Genomic DNA, 17807 nt, shown 5'->3' with positions numbered 1-17807 from the left:
ATTTTTAGATTTTTAAAAAATATTTTGCACTTTGGGCTTAATTTTACACTAAATTGTATCGGCCAGCCTACGGGCATTATGCTAAATGTAAATCTAGTTCTTGGTTAAGCTTTTATTGAAAGATAGGTGGTGCTGTAAGTTAATATATTGTAGTGAAAGTGTGGGAGAAAAGTTAAATTGGCGCTTAAATCTTAGTTTTCAAGGAAAACGTGTCCTTCACATACGGCATTATGATGGACTTTGTCTCAGGTGAAGTGAAGAAGTGAAAGAATCAAGTGTATGGCCGGTAAGAACTAACCATTAATTTAAATGGGATGCTATTAGTGGGAAACTTTTACTGATTTTTGAAGAAGGAAGTGACAGTGCAGATTTACTTTTATCAGTCTGGCCATAATGTGCAAGTCAGTAGGTCAAAACAGGGAGAGGATAGCAGTCATCAGAAAAGAACTGGAAGATTTTGCCATAATGAAAGCGTAAGTTGATTAGGATCTGTACTAGGTCAGTGTCTTTAAAGGAGAAAATGGGTAAAAATTGACATGTTACCATGCTATGGTGTCTTATGAATATACAGGGTAGATGTATTCAGTCAGATAATGCACTTAAACTATAGATAAGTGATGGAATTTCCCATCCAAAACACAGTCCTCCATGGCTCACGTTCACTAGTATGAAAAGGAGTAAGATTCCAGTAAGTTATGTACAGCAAATAGTATATTTCAGTAGACATTTAAACTTTTCGTGAATAGAAAAGGCAATAGTCTTTCTATAAAATCATTTTACTTAGTTTTATATTACAAAAATGTGTGTGTGTGTGTGTGTGTGTGTGTGTGTGTGTGTGTGTGTGTTTCCATTGGTTTCAGGAGATGGGGGCAGGCAGGGTTGGAGGGAGGATATAGTTTGTCTAGACTTGTAATATTGAAGCACCATTTAATTGAAACTATAAGGTATGCAGATGTATTTTGAAAAATTATTACCCTCTCTTAATGGCAGTCTTTTGTTTCTTTGATCATATGAATTTTATTTTCACATTCTATCCTTATCTTTGCTTTTTTTGCAAGAAGTCCAAGCAGCTTTCTTCCTGGGAAAATGAATGTTTTGTAAATCTCTCAGTTTAACCTCTGTTGTATGATATATACCACTGAGGAAAATGGGTTTTCATTAAAAGTTGAGAAACTTAGCAAAATCATTAATTAGTCATGATTTGTTTTTTTTTTCCATACCTAAAATGTATATTTTAAAATTTCTTAGTTTATGAAATTCTGTCACTCCTATTACTAAAAGATGAGCCTTTTTTAAAGATGAGACTCTTGTGATCAAGTAGAATAACATTGATTATAGCACTTTATAAAGCATAAAGTATTATGGAAATGTAAAATGTTAAATTTAAATTTTTAATCTCATAAATTGCACTTAGTAGCTCATCAGTCTGATGGGGAATGGTATTTATCAGAAACTTATAAGATGGTACTTAATACCATAACTTAATAAGTTATTCTTCCCAGTAGAACTACTAGTTGTTGTACATAACTTTGTCTCCCAAGTTTGCATACTCTTAAAATCAAGACTATTTTAAGCCTAATTTCAGCTTTGTAAGTTACTGTGCTCTTGGCAAAACCTTATTTCTGTGCCTCAGTATTCTTACCTATAAAATGAGGAAACAAAGGGGGAAATTAATCACTGTACTGGTTGCTTATCTTTTAAATTTCCTCAGTTATATGTGGGAAGTGTATGCTACTTATCAATCATCATGGATGATGTAACGTTTACCTCCCACATAGAATTTCAGAGATTACACATAGAAATTCAGAGATTATGTAAATTGACCAAAGCTCAAAAGTGCCACAACTGGGATTTGAACCCAGATCTGTGCAGCACCAAAGCTCAAGCTCACTACATTGCAATATATAGCCTTCTGAGTTGTGTTGCTACAGCTGGAAGTTCTGTATGCAAAGAGTGTTTTCCACCTATAATAACTGAAGGTCCTGAGGTCCTGTTCTTCTGTATTAAAGCTAATGTGTTTATGACCTAACCACTTTTAAAATCAATTCATATTTTCTCTGTAGTGGCTCTCTTTGTGCCTTTCTAGTAAGTGTGCAGAAAGTACTGAGGGATTTTGTTGTTGTTGTTTTCATTATGGACAGCTCTTAACCTGAAATAACTAATGTTAAGTGTCATCACTTGTACCTCTAAGTAGAAAAATAGAATCTTATGGGGCTTAGTGCCTCTAGGTATTAAAAAAATGACCTAGAAGCTGCTGCTTTTAATAAATAGGTTGATTCTTGTCCAAGTTAAGACCAGAAGTGGTTACCATAGTTTTCATTTCCGAGGCCTCAGGCTTCTATATTGATTACTGTATCAGCCATGGTCTAAACAGTTAGGGTTCAGTAGTTTATGGTGGAGTTCATTGGGTCACCAGGTTGGATCTGTTCATAGTTGTCAAGTGAACGGGAAGCAACCATCCAGGGCACATGTAAGCCTCAGCTGGCACGCTGAGAGGGTCAGGGTACCACTGCAGGTGGGAGGCCTGGCATATGTGGTGTCTGTTGAGAAGACCACGCAAAGGTGTGGAGAAGGCCAAGCTGGGACTGCTATTCTGGGCAAACGGCAGGGTCAAAGCACCACTGGATGTCCACCATTTTAAGCTGAGAGTCACAAGTCTCCTTTTTAAAAACATTTATTTCTTAGAAAGTTTTGGAGTTCAGCACATTAAAAAGATTTTTATGAGTTGGGTAATAGCTCTCTCTTGATGTAGTGAACACAGCCTGTCGAACTTCTCGGGAGCATCTTCTACAGGGATTGCACATGCCATAGAAATGTCTGTGGCTAAAACCACAGTAATTTGACATTTGGTTTCCTTTAGATTTTAATATTAATGTATAGTGTATTCCTTCAGCCTTCTGATTCATGAAGGCGTGGTAGCTGGTGTGAATTAATAATCAAGAGCCAAACGGGAAAATAATACCTCAATGTTCTTATTTAAAGGGCATGTTATTGGGTGATGACCAAAGAGTTCTTTAGTTTTGCTCTGGGATGACAAGTTACAGAGGAGGAAAAGTAATAAATTTTTAAAAAGAAAATGTAATGTCTTTGTGGTTGAAAGTACATGTTCTTTCTATGCAATTAGCAGAGCTTGGCAGGTAGAAATACCTCCTTGGTTTTCCCCGGATTATTTTGCTAGTTTAAAGTATGTCACTTGTTCCTTCATCCTTACTATCACCAACACAATTGTTTTGTACAGTATTAACACAAGGCTCACACCTTGTAAGGATGCCAGGCTGATTGGATTTCTCACTCTTCCCTGCTCCAACCCTTTCAGTGAGTCCTTCTGACCCCCACCAAATGCATTCCTTTTTTAAGGGACTGGGGGAATCTTGCTGGAGTGTTCTGTGCCTAGTTGTCAAAAACATACTGATTAAGTAAAAGCACTATTTGTCAAGACTGGCCCATAACATTATGCTTTTTTGTAAGATGTTCTGAGGCCAGTTTCCCTTTTATGGTGGGTGGGTATGTGAACATTTTATGCTGGTAGCATTGACTCATTTCTTATTTGGAGGCCAGATAAGTCATCTTGTATATTTATTTTTTATGATACCGTAAATAAGACATTGAAAAGCAACTAACCTGAAGACTCCTTTTTAAAATGTCCCCCAGTTGTGTTTTTTCATAAATGAAAAACTGCACTCCCTTTAATTTGGGAATGACTTTATACCCAAGGTTTCTACCTTACGATACTCAGATAAAAGATATTTGGTGGACTTTTGCTTTTTTAAAGAGAAAAATTATTAAGGAGAACGTGTAGGGGGGAATAAGACTAACAAATGGAAAATACTCATGGTATGTTTCATGAAAACTATAGAACATACAATTTTGTGGAAGTATGTAAAAAAATTGAATAGGTACATGCACAGGAGCTCAAGAATAATATGGTCAGTCAGTCATCTGATTTAATGAGAGACAGAGCTGGCCATTCAAAAAGAAAAATTTAAAGTTTCACTGCGTTCTTCTTTTTTCTTTTTTTTCCTGCACTAAAGGACACTCCTTACTGGTTAGTGTTGGTTATTAGCATTGGCCTAAAGACCAAACAACACCATTGAGTAACAGGATTTTTAAAGATTCCATATATTTGTCTGGTATTTGCATTTTATTTCACCTTTACAAAGACGTTTTCTTTTTGGTTGTTGTTCTTGTTGTTTTATTATACTTCAAGTTCTGGGATACACGTGCAGAACATGCAGGTTTGTTACATACGTATACATGTGCCATGTTGGTTTGCTGCACCCATCAACCTGTCATCTACATTAGGTATTTCTCCTAATGCTCTCCCTCCCCTAGCCCCCCACCCCCAACAGACCCCAGAGTGTGATGTTCCCCTCCCTGTGTCCATGTGTTGTCATTGTTCAACTCCCACTTATGAGTGAGAACATGAGGTGTTTGGTTTTCTGTTCCTGTGTTAGTTTGCTGAGAATGCTGGTTTCCAGGTTTATCCATGTTCCTGCAAAGGACATGAACTCATCATTTTTTATGACTGCAAAGTATTCCATGGTGTATATGTGACACATTTTCTTTATCTAGTCTATCATTGATGGGCATTTGGGTTGGTTCCAAGTCTACAAAGATGTTTTCAAATACAAGTATTGATGATTTTAAATAATTGTACACAAAGCTGTGATGTTCATGTGTACTCCATTTGGTAGAAGGCAGAAATGCTCACTGATCTTTTGTTATGTACCCCCAGACATGTATGAGATCCCACCAGGAAGCAAGAGAAACTGCTTTTGTTCCCTGCTTCTCCCCCCACTGTCCCCAAGGAGCCATCTGATGTGGACTCATTAAAAGGGAGAATATTTATTAGGCTACAGTGCCAAGGCTGCCATCTGTTAGGATTGCTCTCAGCTTTTCCACATGGTAGGTGTGGTCACATCAGCCTCAAGCCATTCCTACTTGAGAGGCGGCCTTCTTAGGAAAGGCTGAATTAGGCAGATTAAATTATCTGCCTTAGATCTTATTTATTTCTTTTCCTTTTGATTTAATTGTACAAACGTTTCTATTCTTTGTTTTCTTCTTGACAGGAGAATGGTAAACTAAAGAGCTGAGATAAGGGTGTGAACCTATGGGATAGAAGCCCAGGAGGCTGTTTAACCTGTTTCTGTTCTTGGCTTAGGCAGCGGTGTGCCGGTAAATATTTAACAACCAGCTCTTTGGAGAAGAAATGCATGTGGATATATAACCAATTATAAGTCTGTTATAAATTTTACTGATTTACAAGTAGTAAAATATACAACTTAAAAGAATTATAGAACATACAATACTCCTTATTGTATGTTATCACAGAATGCTTAACCTGATTTTATAGAACGCTTTTATTTGCAGCCAAACTGTGGTTGCAGTTGATGAATAAGTAGGTTACTGACCTGAATGTTGGTTGATATTTTCCTTTACACAAAAGAATAAGATAAAAGTTAAAACAACAATGACATAGAAGTTCACTTGTTTGTCAATGAAGAGAGTACTTTCTCTACTGAATAAGAAAATTTTCAAATACTAGAAGAATATTTTCTCAAATTCTGTGCTATTCACAGTGTACCAACTATAAACATGACATTTTAAGTTTAATCTGCATTATTTACATTTTCTCTATTATTTTCTTAAGTCTAGAGACAATCCACAATAAATCAATCCCTGATTTGTAGTATTTGTTGATTTCTGTGGTATAAATGCTCTGATTTAAAGCTTCCAATGTAATGTTACTGAGTGTAGAATTAGGAAGAGATGCATAGCTCTACATTATTTTACTATTTCCACCATTAAAGATACAATAGAGGTAAAAACCTCAAGAACATAGATAATAGTAAATGACTAGGAAGTGGTGAGCTTTGGCTATTTATCATCTTTGCTTTCGGTGTAATTTATTGAATCCTAAGCTTATATAATTTAACTTTTAGTAATAACTGTGTTTAATAATCAACTTGCAAAATTCTTAAAAAGTTTAACAATCAGCTCTCACGAGCTGGTACAAGCCAGCTTCAGCACACCACTGGCCTTAGGCATTCCACTGGCAGTGGTGCTGGGGGTTGGGGAGACATATGCCAATATGCCATGCTTTTTGAAATATGAAACCCAGGACCCCACTCCTGGAGATAAGTCTAAGGTGAGACATCAGGGTTTGAGGTCGGAGCCCCATTAACAACCTCGCTTTGCCAGGTCTTGTTCTCTGCTCATCTCCTTTGGAACCTCATGGGATAGAGGGTGGAATGGGGGTTTGAGGTGGGAAAGAGTTCATGTGCTCTAGATCCTGGGGCTCAGCCACTTTTTTCACTACTGCTAACTTGGGGTACTGGCCCAGCCCCCTTGACATCCTGCGGATATCTTGCTATCCTATGGAAGTGGAAATCAACCCAATTTCTCAGTTCCTAACCAGAAATTAGACTCCTAGAGACCACTGAGAAAGCAGAACTGAATGTGAAAGGCTGTGGGGTAGTTAGTTGGAACCATGAGATGTTTTGCTGGGGCTGGCTGCTGACTCATGGGGGAACTTTTCTGTCTCAGTAGCCCACATGCTCAAATGTCGTTGTTTAGTAAAGATTAAGGGCAAAGCGTGATGGCCTCTTGTGTTGGTGTAAAGCTTACTCAACAAATGAAAAAGAATGGTGACCTCCATCATTTTTTGAAATTAGTCCATGAAAACCTCAACTTAGAACACACGAAATAAGGAATGATGTTAATTTTTAAAAGGGCTTTTGCTTTACAAAAAGATTCTCAGTTACTTAGAAAATACCCCTCAGGTAATTTTAAATGGTGCTTGCAAAATCCTCATTTACATATATATTTGCAGAAATACACCTATTACATTAAACCTATATTCATTGAACAGTACGCAGAGTCCATTGCATTATAACTGTAAAATAGGAAATGTGATCCTAATTGAGGGGACCTGAGGAGGTTGCATACTAGCGTAAGGTTATGTTCAGGACAGTAAACACAAGAACTTTTTTCTTCTCTTTTGCTAGGCTGAGAGTCAACTGTGGGCATCGTGACTGAGCAAGTAATTTTGAAACTATTTGGTAGTCTCTGTAACACCTCCTAGCCAATGAAGACACTAATGAAAATTGAGGCATCTTAGCTTGAGTGAAAGTGTTAAAGCTTTTCTTTCAGGTGCCTGAAAAAACCATCATAAAACATACAGGTGAGGGAAAAGACAGTGGGTTGTCATGGAGCAGGAAAGCCATGAAATCAGATGAAGCAAAAGTACCATGCACTCAGAAAATTATGTTATTATTTATTAGCCCAGAATTCCTTGTGGAAAAATTAAAAGGCTAATGTCCACAGAAAAAAATAAAAATAATTGTTCAGGGATTATTAGGAATCCAGTTGTTTTCCCAAGCAGTTTCCAAATCCTGCAGATACAAACAATAATAGGAGATGATTAGGGCATTACTTGAGCTGTTTTTTTTTTCTTTCTTTCTTTCTTTTTTTTTTTTTTAAGAGTAAAGACATTTCCACCTGAAAGCTTCCGTAAGCTCTGTAAATGCATTATTTCAAAGACAGAATGTCTAATTTGATTTCACAGACTCTTCTTGGCCATGGCAGACAGGTTAGAAACAGGCATGTGATTTGTTTTATTAATTTGCCGCTGCCTCATATCTGTGCTTAGACAATTTACACCTTTGTGCTTTAGTGTCTCCAACTTGGAAATGTGTAATCCTCTGTGCAGTAACATTCTCATGTAATACAGGGAACCAGTAAATCTTTTGACCTCTTGTACCATGTCTCCCACTTCTTCCCCTACTCCCTGTATTTGGCATGTCATATGTGGGGTCTGCTGACTTGTGTCTCTGCCTCTGCTCTTACTATTGTCCCATCTCCAGCTGCCATTTACACTTCCCTGTACCATCTGGATCCCTCATTTTATGACCCTGTGCAAAGAGATCCTGTTCCAGGAAGGCTTCCAGGATGATTAGTACCCTTTCACCTTCTGCAGACCAGAATATGGAACAAGCACAGCAGTCTTGGAGAGCTTGGAGAAGGTCATAGCTGTAAGTGTCCTGGAGAGGTAAACTGGCTTCAGGAATTGGTGCTAAGCCTGAACTAGTTTTCCGGTGCTCTGTGTGCTATCGCTGGGGCCAAGAAGCAATATTAGATGAAGCAAACGGGGACACAGAATCTTACTTTTAGGAAAGTAGCATGAATTTTGTCCTTTCATACATGATACAATGCTATATTACAATTCCTTGCTGTAGCTCGGAATTGGTGGCTCCTCTACTTTAAGATAAAGCTCAAATTTCTTAGCCCAAGGGACAAAACCGTTCATGATCTGGCCATGACTCTTTATGTCCTTTGCTGTATCCACATCAACCCATCCCTTGTTTGGACTCCCCCAACATGACTGCTACTTGTCTTTTAAGGTTCAGGTCAAGTATAACCTCTTTGTGGCTCTTGGATGGGTTTTGTTTGTATGTTTGTTTGCGAGTGACAGAGTCTCCCTCTGTCGCCCAGATTGGAGTGCAGTGGCATGATCTTGGCTCACTGCAACCTCCGCCTCCCAGGGGGTTCAATCGATTCTCCTGCCTCAGCCTTCTGAGTAGCTGGGACTACAGGCGTACGCCACCACAGCCAGCTAATTTTCTGGTATTTTTAGTAGAGATGGGATTTCAACATGTTAGCCAGGCTGGTCTCGAACTCCTGACCTCAGGCAATCTGCCCACCTTAGCCTCCCAAAGTGCTGGGATTACAGGCATGAGCCACCGTGCCCAGATTTGGATAAGTTTTTCTGGATTCTTCCAGGTTGGGTCAAGCAATCCTCTGCATACCTGTAAATGCCTTGCTCACCTTTCCTTGGAGTACTTCCTGCTTTGCTTAATCATGACCTTAATGATCACATTCACCATACTGTGAGCTTCCTGAGAACAGATCATGTTTTTTCTCAGTATCTCCAGCACCCAGTACAGTGCCCAGCCCATGGTAATTCCTGAACTAGTGTTTGAATGGTATCGGTGGCATTTTTTGGAAATTAAAGTTAATGAGTAAGAAGGACAGGGTAAGAGATTGTCTTGGAGCTCTACTACTAAAAGAAATCAGAATGTTAACACTGTTCAGCAACCCATGGAAGAGAAGAGAGAAAGGCAGTAAAATCTGCCCCCTGCCTGGGATTGCTGAATGCTGGCAATCTGACCACTTATAACTTGGGTATTCCTAGGAATATAAAGCATTTGGAAAAAGAAAAAGGGCAAATGGACACCCAGGAAGAGCGTGTGAACAAAAATTATCATTAAACAAACACTAAGGGAGAGTTGTCTTCAGTAAGAAATAATGCTCTAAGAATGTGTTAGGGTTCAGAACAAATAAATCTAGATGAAGAAGAGATTGTATTAAAAGTAACCTGTTCTGTGAAGCTGAAAAGTTAGGATGATTCATAGCCCTCCTGGGTTACAAAGTACAGTAGATAAATCAATGGCATAGCAGCAAAGAATCTATAGCTTATTATGTGCTTTTGGCTCAAGGGAAAGAAAGGTATTTCATTCAGTACTGTAGCATGTGTGCCACAAAGCTGTTTGGTTGACAGAATCAAAGAAAGTATCAACATATAGAATTCCTTCCAAGTTGCAATGGTACATATCAGTGACCACTAGCAACCTGAAGCTGTGTCCACCAGCACTGTTATGTTGGTTTCCCCCAAAAGGTGGTGGTAACTTATGGATATGCTGGTTTGCATAAGGACAGCTGCAACCAGAGTTATATGATATTGTTCCCAGCTCAGCCCCACCCTGTGCCAAGAGGATTACTGATGGAAAAAACCCAAAGGCTAAAGAACTAACTGACTCTTGGTGATGTTTCTATGAAACTATGGTGAATAAGCATTGAAAAGAGGCACCATTTGGGACCCTGGGCCCTAGAGCAATGAGCTCAGAATCTAGATAGTATTACAAGTTCTCATCACTACCTCTCTGTAGTAGACTAGCAAGCAACTTTCCTGGTTTTCTTGTTTGGTTTCAGGAAAAAAATAAGAATGTTGTCCTTTCCTCTGCAAATATCTCACTCAGCTAGGGTCAGACTCAGTGAAAGGCACTTGCTTCTGCAGAGGCGCATGCTGGAGATCAGAGAAGGGCAGTCAGGACTTCCAAGTGGCTGTGTTTTGAAGACCCTTGAAGTCGGTTTATTTCTCCAAACTAGTCAAGAGTCACTCTCTGGGGTTGGGCATGATGGCTCACACTTGTAATCCCAGTAATTTGGGAGCCAAGGTGGGAGTTCGAGACCAGTCTGGGCAACATAGCGAGACTCTGTCTCTACCAAAAATAAATAAATAAATAATAAGTAAGTCACTCTGCCTGGCCTCTTGTATTCCCTCCTCAAGTATCATTTGACGTACTTCCCACCCCAAACTGCCTCAATACACTGACAGGTCAGTAGGTGGCCAAGAGATCCCAAACTGATGGTTTTATCTTGGAGTGACTCTGGGCTTTACTGTCAGAATCCTCCTAATTTACACCATTGCCATAAAAGTGCTTGTGTTTCTCTATAGTAATGTTGTGCACTAAATAATGCCAAGAGAATCCAACAGGTAACAGTGAGGACACTCTCTGGCTCCAGTCCTGGTTTTCTGTAAATACCGTTGATTGGCAGATTAACTGTGATTCTCACACTCCCTCTGAAACCTTCTAAGCATGCAAACGTCAAGGAAGCTTAGTCCTCAGATCTGCCCATTATCCTGCATATGGTGGTTAAAAATACAAACCCCATCCTTAAAACTACCGGATAATGGGTCAAGTTACTCAACCTCTCTCTATTTCTTCTTTTCTCATCTAAAATATAGGGGTAATAATTATAACACCTACCTCATATGGTTATTGAAGGATTAAATGAGTTAATACACATCAAGCGCTTAAGTGTTAGGTACTATGATTTTTTAAGCCCCTTTGGCATGCACAAATTCTCAGATTGTCAACTTTGCACTTGCAAAGCGTAGAACATATACCTGAAAGAGACATAGACATGACTGATTGGCTAACCAGCTTCTCATTTCTAAAGAGGAGAAAACTAAAGTCCAGAGAAAAAACAGGTCTTTTCCCAAAGTTAAATGGCTACTAGGGATAGTGTGTGAGCTAGCATGCGGGCTCCCTGCCATCTGAGGCAACTCTTCAGTATTCTGTGGTTATTGGGCAATGAGAAGATCAGATTTCCATAAATAACCATTTCTTAGATTAAATAATCTTACTCAGGCTTTTGGGATGGGCATATAGTGGAGGACTTTATAGCTTAAGAATATACTGCCAATTCTGAGTGTGTGAATTCAGAAAGAAATACAAGGATTTCAGAAGGCAAAATGGTAAGTGGCCAATAGCCAGAGCTCCCATCCTTTGAGGGCCATGGACTTTTGCTTTGGCAGTAGCAGATGGCTGAATAGTGACCAAGGGATGCTGCCTAAGAAGAGCAGGTAGTGGGTTCGCCAGCTGGAGCTGAAAAAATTAAAAGATTGGTGGTTCAGGTGGACGCGGTGGCTCACACCTATAGTCCCAGCAGTTTTCCAAGGCTGAAGCAGGTGGATTGCTTGAGCCCAGGAGTTCAAGATCAGCTTGGGCAACATGGCAAAACCCTGTCTCTACAAAAAAATAATAATAATAAGATACAAAAAATTAGCCGGGCATGGTGGTGAATGCCTGTAGTCCCCACTACTCGGGAGGCTGAGACGAGAGAGTTGTTTGAATCTGAGAGGTCAAAGCTTCAGTGAGGCTAAATGGCACCACTGCATTCTATCCTGGGCGACAGAGCGAGAACTTGTCTCAAAAAAAAAAAAAATTAAACATTAAAAAAAAAAAATTTAGAATTAAAAAGCACCCTTTAGAATAAGCCAGCCTATAGGCCCAAGTTTTCAGTGGAGCCAGGGTCATGCTATCAACCTTGCTGGTTAGGTAGCCTCCTAGAGCCTGGGACACGGAGGCACCCGCAGGAAGGAGAGTTCTTTCTAAAGCTGCAAAGCACATTATTCCTTTATTTTTGTTGCATCGAGATAGTCTCTTCATTCCCCTGAAGGTTGACCATACCTCTTACTGTTTATCTCTGAGTTCTCAGGCAGTTCTCCGGCAGTTCTCAGGAACTGGCAGATTTTGTCAGTTAGTATTGTTTAGACCTCACCGCACCCCAGCAGGTTGAGAAGTAAGTGGTGTTTTCTTCTAGGATTAGACCTGCTGACATTTGGAAATAGCCTAGGACTGCTGGGAAGAGGTACCCAGGAGTTCCCTCCCTTTGAGGTCAGGACCACTTCCAGTTGACCTGTCTCCCCCTTTCCTTCAAACTAGGATGTTGGCAACAGAAGATGAGGCCTGGTATGAAAATGAACAGCCTGTGAAAGCGTAACAGGATGTGAGTAAATTAAAGAATTGGGTTTTTTCCCTTTGGTTTTTTAGGTAGAGGGGAGCCCACCTACAATAAAATGTTAAATAAAAAGTACCCACATGAATGAAGGCAGGGGCAAGTCCAAAGCCAAGATACCATTTCACTCTAAGTAAATCCACTGAGGGAATCCCCTCCCTTAGAAAGAAAAAAGAAAAAACGAAAATGAAAGAAAACTGGTTGGGCACGGTGGCTCATGCCTGTATCCCAGCACTTTGGGAGGCCAAGGCAAGCAGATCACTTGAGGTCAGGGTTCGAGACCAGTCTGGCCAACATGGTGAAACCCCGTGTCTACTAAAAATACAAAAAATTAGCTGGGCGTGGTGGCGCATGCCTGTAATCCCAGCTAGGCTGAGGCAGGAGAATCGCTTGAACCTGGAAGGTGGAGGTTGCTGTGAGCTGAGATCACGCCACCATACCCCAGTCTGGGTGGCAGAGTGAGACTCTGTCTCAAAAAAATAAAAATTAAAAGTTTTTAAAAAAAGAAAACAACTTATTAGAAACTATGACCCTCATCGTCTTTTCTGTGCCTATTCTCCACTGACTTCTGAGGGGGATCTTAGAGTTTCACCCAGGAGAATATGTCCTTGGGTTACATGGTTGCAGAAACAAATGAGTTGGTATTGATAGTCTTTATAGAAAGAGAAATCAAAGTGCTGCAGTTAACACTGGCCAGGGCACTTGAATGCAAAGCAAAAGTGACAAAAGGAACTGAGGTTGCAGTACAGGAAGTACACTACTGTGTCAGTAATTAAAGGTGGTGGCCTTGATTTTTCAGAGGGAGAGGAATCAGCTTTGAAGATGCCTGTCACAGACACTGGAAAATCCAACCATCTAGGGCATTGTATCTGCTGACTCTGTGCTGAGAGATAGACCTGGAACCCCAATTCCAGGTCCCTGTGTGTTGAAAAAAGTCAACCAGCATTCTGACCCTGCCCTGATTACTTTGAATTTGGTGGCCTGGAAAACCCCATTGATTTCACTGTCTGATTTCTGAAGTCAGTTGAAAGAGAAACTTAACAGCAAGAACCTAAAAGAAAATATAAAAGTTAGCACCTTCTAAGAATAACTTCTTGGTCTCAAATTGGTGTCTATACCTAGTCAGCGCCATTAAGAGTCATCCCCATGGATGGGGGAAGGTAGGTAGCATTGTCTACCTGGGGCTTTATAACTTTTACTCTTTAAGTTTTGCCTGCTTGCCAGAGATGTTGCTTTGTTTATTGCTGTTGCTTTCAAACAGAGTTGCCTTTTATTTTCCTCTTGCCATGGAAACTGAAATAAATAAAGAGAAGCATGGTTTTTTAATGTTCTCCAGCTTTAGATGCATTATAGTTTTCAAGATCAGTCAATAAGCATTTTTCTGCCCAGTTACCTGTGAGAAGACGTATCTATTGGGAATAAAAAAAAAAGATAAATATAAAAATATATATAAATATAAAAATTATTTTGAAAAAGAGATAAATATAAAATTTAAAAAAGAGATAAGGTGGAGATGGGAATGTTTGCTAATTAACTACCTGTGAGAAGACGTATCTATTGGGAATAAAGAATGGGGGTGGGGGGAGAGTATTGGAAACGCTGGTCAATAAGGCTGGGCTTCATGTCAATGTAGCCTTAGGCCAGTTTCAAATGTTTGGTGGCATTTTGTTCACAAAAGGATGAAGTGTGTGCATCGTATTTGTGTTTTTTGTGTTTTTACAAAGTTGAGTTAAATCCAGTGCTTTTGTTATTGGCTATTTTTCATGTAGCTTTCTTTAGGGTGGTTGTTTACAAAGACTTCGGCATGGTTTCACAGAGACTCATTCCAGTGGAATCCAGTTAGATGGTCCCAATGCTTTCGTTCCAGCTATGAACGTATGTTTTGATTCACAGTATGCTTGGATGGACCGCGTGGATGCTTCATTGCTATGGAAGACATAATTCGTAACAGAAAACTTGTAACAGCAGCATCTTGCCTACAAAATTATTTAAGAAAAAAAAAAAAGACTTTCTGATTAATACCAAAGTCTTTAACTGTCCTTTAGATAGGTAGTGTTTCAAGTAATAAACCCATTGTGATTCTCAACATTGGGTCCATAGTAGTCTTACCTGGGTAGAACATTAACTCCTCCTGTTTGCCCCCATTACTCCCAGAGATTGCGGTATTTTTTTAGTGGGGCTTTGGTGGTGGTGGTGTGTGTGTATGTATGTATGTGTATATGTTATGTATACACATGCACATATGAGGCTTGGGTGTATGTAGCTATGTATGTATACACACACATATTTTTAAACATAAATTTTTATAATATTCATTTTAAACCAAAGTATACAAATCTATAATCTGAAGCACCACAGGTGAGTTTGAAGCTCACTGTTGGAAACCATGGACTCAAACACAATGTTTTAAGAGTACTTTGTTTTCATGACAAATAATAAACTTAAGGATAGGAAGAGAAGGAGATGCTCACAGATACAAACATGTTAAAAAAAATGCCCGTGTTCATGAAGGGGCTTGCTTGTAACCAACTGCTCTCTTATTTCACAGGCTCTTTTGATTTTACATAAAGTTCAGTGCTATAAAACTCTGTAAAATTCATTATGTTTTTAAAGTCAGAGGCAGGGAAAAAGTCGCCTCCAGGTATTTAGAAAAATAAAACAGACTGCCATTTCACTGGGCTAAGTTTGAAGCCCCGCAGATGAAAGTGACTTGTATTCATGAGTCCACAAATAAGGAGCTGCTAATGATCAGGATAGTGGTTGAGTGGATCCTGGTAAATACAGCTTCAATTGGAGATGGGCTCAAGCAGTTCAGCATATACAGCAGACACACAAGCTGATGATAACCACTTACTATGTGCTAGGTACTGTTCTGATGCTTTGCTTACATCACCTCCTGACATTTCGACAGCAAGGTAGGTATTGTTATCCCTGCTTTATCAATAAGAATTTCAGTCACAGACCCTTGACCACATTTGCTCAGCTAGTAGACAGGGATTGGAACTCGAATCCATGTGACTTCAAAGCCATGCAGCAACCACTACACCAGTCACATGCTCTGCCCTGTGGATTGGGCCATATTGAAACAATAAAGACCATCGAGCTGATGGATTTCTAACCACTTCAGAGAAATATGTAAAAGACTTACATGCAAAAATATGTTCAGAAGACAAGCTACAGCAAAAGGCCAAGTACCCTTGTAAATGTGGCAGTGATGACTAAAGAGCTTTACTAAAAATATATTAAGCATGTATGGTAGAGAGTGAACTGCTCATAAATCTAGGTGGGTTATTTACTTTTCTTTTTCTGTATGTTTGAGATATTTCATTGCTGATTATTTTTGGGCAACAGGACATGGAAGAAAATTGATAAGCTCTTCTGCATTATGAGTTATTCAGGTAGTTTTGCATAAACCGAAGGGCAGATAATTGCTGATATGACCTCAACAAAGAGATAAGGTGGAGAAAGGAATGTTTGCTAATTAACTACAAAGGAAAGAGAAAGGTGAGAAATAATTAAGTTACCTGGTTCTCTGTGTTCTGCCCTTACTTGCTCCTCCAAAACATTCTCCCCAGCATGTCTCTTCCAGCTTAATAACTGGAAGCAATTAGTCAACAACATTACACTCTAGTGGAAAAGAGATCCTGTTAGTTTTCTAGATGATGCCTGTTGTGGATGTATTGTTTTCAAAAATTATATTGGTGCTCATGAGCTGGAATCGTTGCACTTTACACTCAAAATTATGAGACCATTCGTCCCCAGTGGTAGCTCAGTTTTTGGAGTGAACCTCAAAAGCAATCCTTGGCTAACGGAAGATTCTTCCTGATTCTAGCAGTGTTTGTTCAAAGTGGGGCATATCTGGCCAGGTATAGTGGCTCATGCCTGTAATCTCAGCACCTGGGGAGGCTGAAGCAGGCAGATCACCTGAGGTTAGGAGTTCAAGACCAGCCTGGCCAACATGGTGAAACCCCGTCTCTAGTAAAAATACAAAAAAATTAGCCAGGCATGGTGGCACACGCCTGTAATCACAGCTACTTAGGAGGCTGAGGCATGAGAATTGCTTGAACCCAGAAGGTGGAGGTTGCAGTGGACCGAGATTGCACCACTGCACTCCAGCCTGGGCAACAGAGCAAGACTCCATCTCAAAACAAACAAACAAACAAACAACAACAAAAAAAAAAAAGAAAAGAAAAAAAAAAGATGACAACAAAGTAGGGCATATCTTATTATCTTATTTACACTCACTTCCAGAGTTCACTGTAACACAGAAGGTTGTCTTTTGATTTTGACTTTTGATTCATGGAAATGTATGCATGAAATTTAATTTCCTAATCTTACGTTTCAGAACAGCTGACTCATCTCAGGCAATGTTTGCTGTGTGCGCATTATATTAGGAAGCAGTGGTTGTTTGTCTCATCATGTATTGGACTGTGAGGCATTAATGTATATGTCTTGTTCGTGGGAGCTGTTGATTTTACGAAAGCTACTTATGTAAATAAGCAGTAACAGAAGGCGCTCAGCCAAGCTTTAATGAGACATCTCAGCTCTCCCTCTGCTAAGTCAAAAAATCTACTTTGAGACTTTAATCTCCAGTAAAAGTGACAATGGAAAGAGCAATTTAAGAAACACTCCTTGCACATGTTCGCAATGTTAATTTTTAAGACATCAAAGCCATATATACAATATAATTCTACTTTTGTTTTTTTAAAGTGCATAAATGCAGTTAATTAAATAAGACTGCAAGAATATACAAACCAGAATGCTCACAGTTGTTAACTTGCTCTTGGTGTATTTCAGATGATCTTAATTTCATTTAATTTTTTTACCTTTCTGTGTTTTCAGACTTCTTTGTATTAAGCCTATATAGCTGTTTAACAGGAGAAAAATATAACAAATGTTTAAAGGACATGAAAAAAGAAAAAGAAATGAGTATACTCCTTCATGCTACAAACAGACCATTTCTAGTACTGGAAATGTCTCCAGCTTTATTCCTCATTTTGCAAATGTAAATCACAGTACTGCCTATGATCATAGCCATTGAAGTGGTCAGGAAGAATCTTGTCAGTTCTCCAGCTTTTGCAGTGGAGTAAGTTGGATAGATTTCCTCCTCAAAGGACGTTTGGATGAGTGGGAGCTTCATTAGGAAAGAAGAGAAGCCTATAGGCAAGTGTAGAACGCCTACGTCCCATCACCGTACTGTAAGACACATGAGGTCCGGACGAAGTGTGATACAGCCTGGTGTCTTGCACACAACAGATGCTCAGTAGTGTGTAATGAGAGCCATGACCCAGCTCTTTCAGGACACCGTCGAGCAGACATTTGTGGGATTGTCGAAAGTCATTCAAAGAAGAGATGTCAGTAGTCACCTGGTTCAGCAGGCTCACTGGCTCCCCATCAGAATTTCCTGGGGAATCTTTTAAAATGCACATGTCTGGGTCCCACTC

General features: G+C 39.5%; 1 protein-coding gene and 1 long non-coding RNA gene across 4 annotated transcripts in view; both read left to right on the top strand.

Moving 5' to 3' along the window:
- Positions 1-13696, top strand: part of PDHX (pyruvate dehydrogenase complex component X) — an 89060-nt gene extending 75364 nt beyond the window's left edge. Inside the window, exons 11-15 of one of the 3 annotated variants that reach the window (XR_012423335.1) lie at positions 4736-4905; positions 5070-5175; positions 7866-8033; positions 12291-12354; positions 13163-13696. The gene's annotated coding sequence lies outside the window, so the exon portion shown is untranslated. Of the gene's footprint in view, positions 1-4735; positions 4906-5069; positions 5176-7007; positions 7038-7865; positions 8034-12290; positions 12355-13162 lie in introns of those variants that run through there. The other 2 variants (XR_012423336.1, XR_001484767.4) reach the window with 2 other exon arrangements.
- A 2018-nt stretch (positions 13697-15714) lies between these two features.
- LOC141408460 (uncharacterized) lies at positions 15715-17289 on the top strand. The gene is made up of 2 exons (XR_012423339.1): positions 15715-15867; positions 17206-17289. It is a non-coding gene; the product is annotated as an uncharacterized lncRNA (long non-coding RNA).
- The last annotated feature ends 518 nt before the right edge of the window (positions 17290-17807 follow it).

Source organism: Macaca fascicularis, chromosome 14, assembly GCF_037993035.2.
Source record: "Macaca fascicularis isolate 582-1 chromosome 14, T2T-MFA8v1.1".
NCBI lineage: Eukaryota > Metazoa > Chordata > Mammalia > Primates > Cercopithecidae > Macaca > Macaca fascicularis.
The sequence above is the reverse complement of the archived record's forward strand: the minus strand, read 5'-3'. Positions and strand labels throughout refer to the sequence as shown.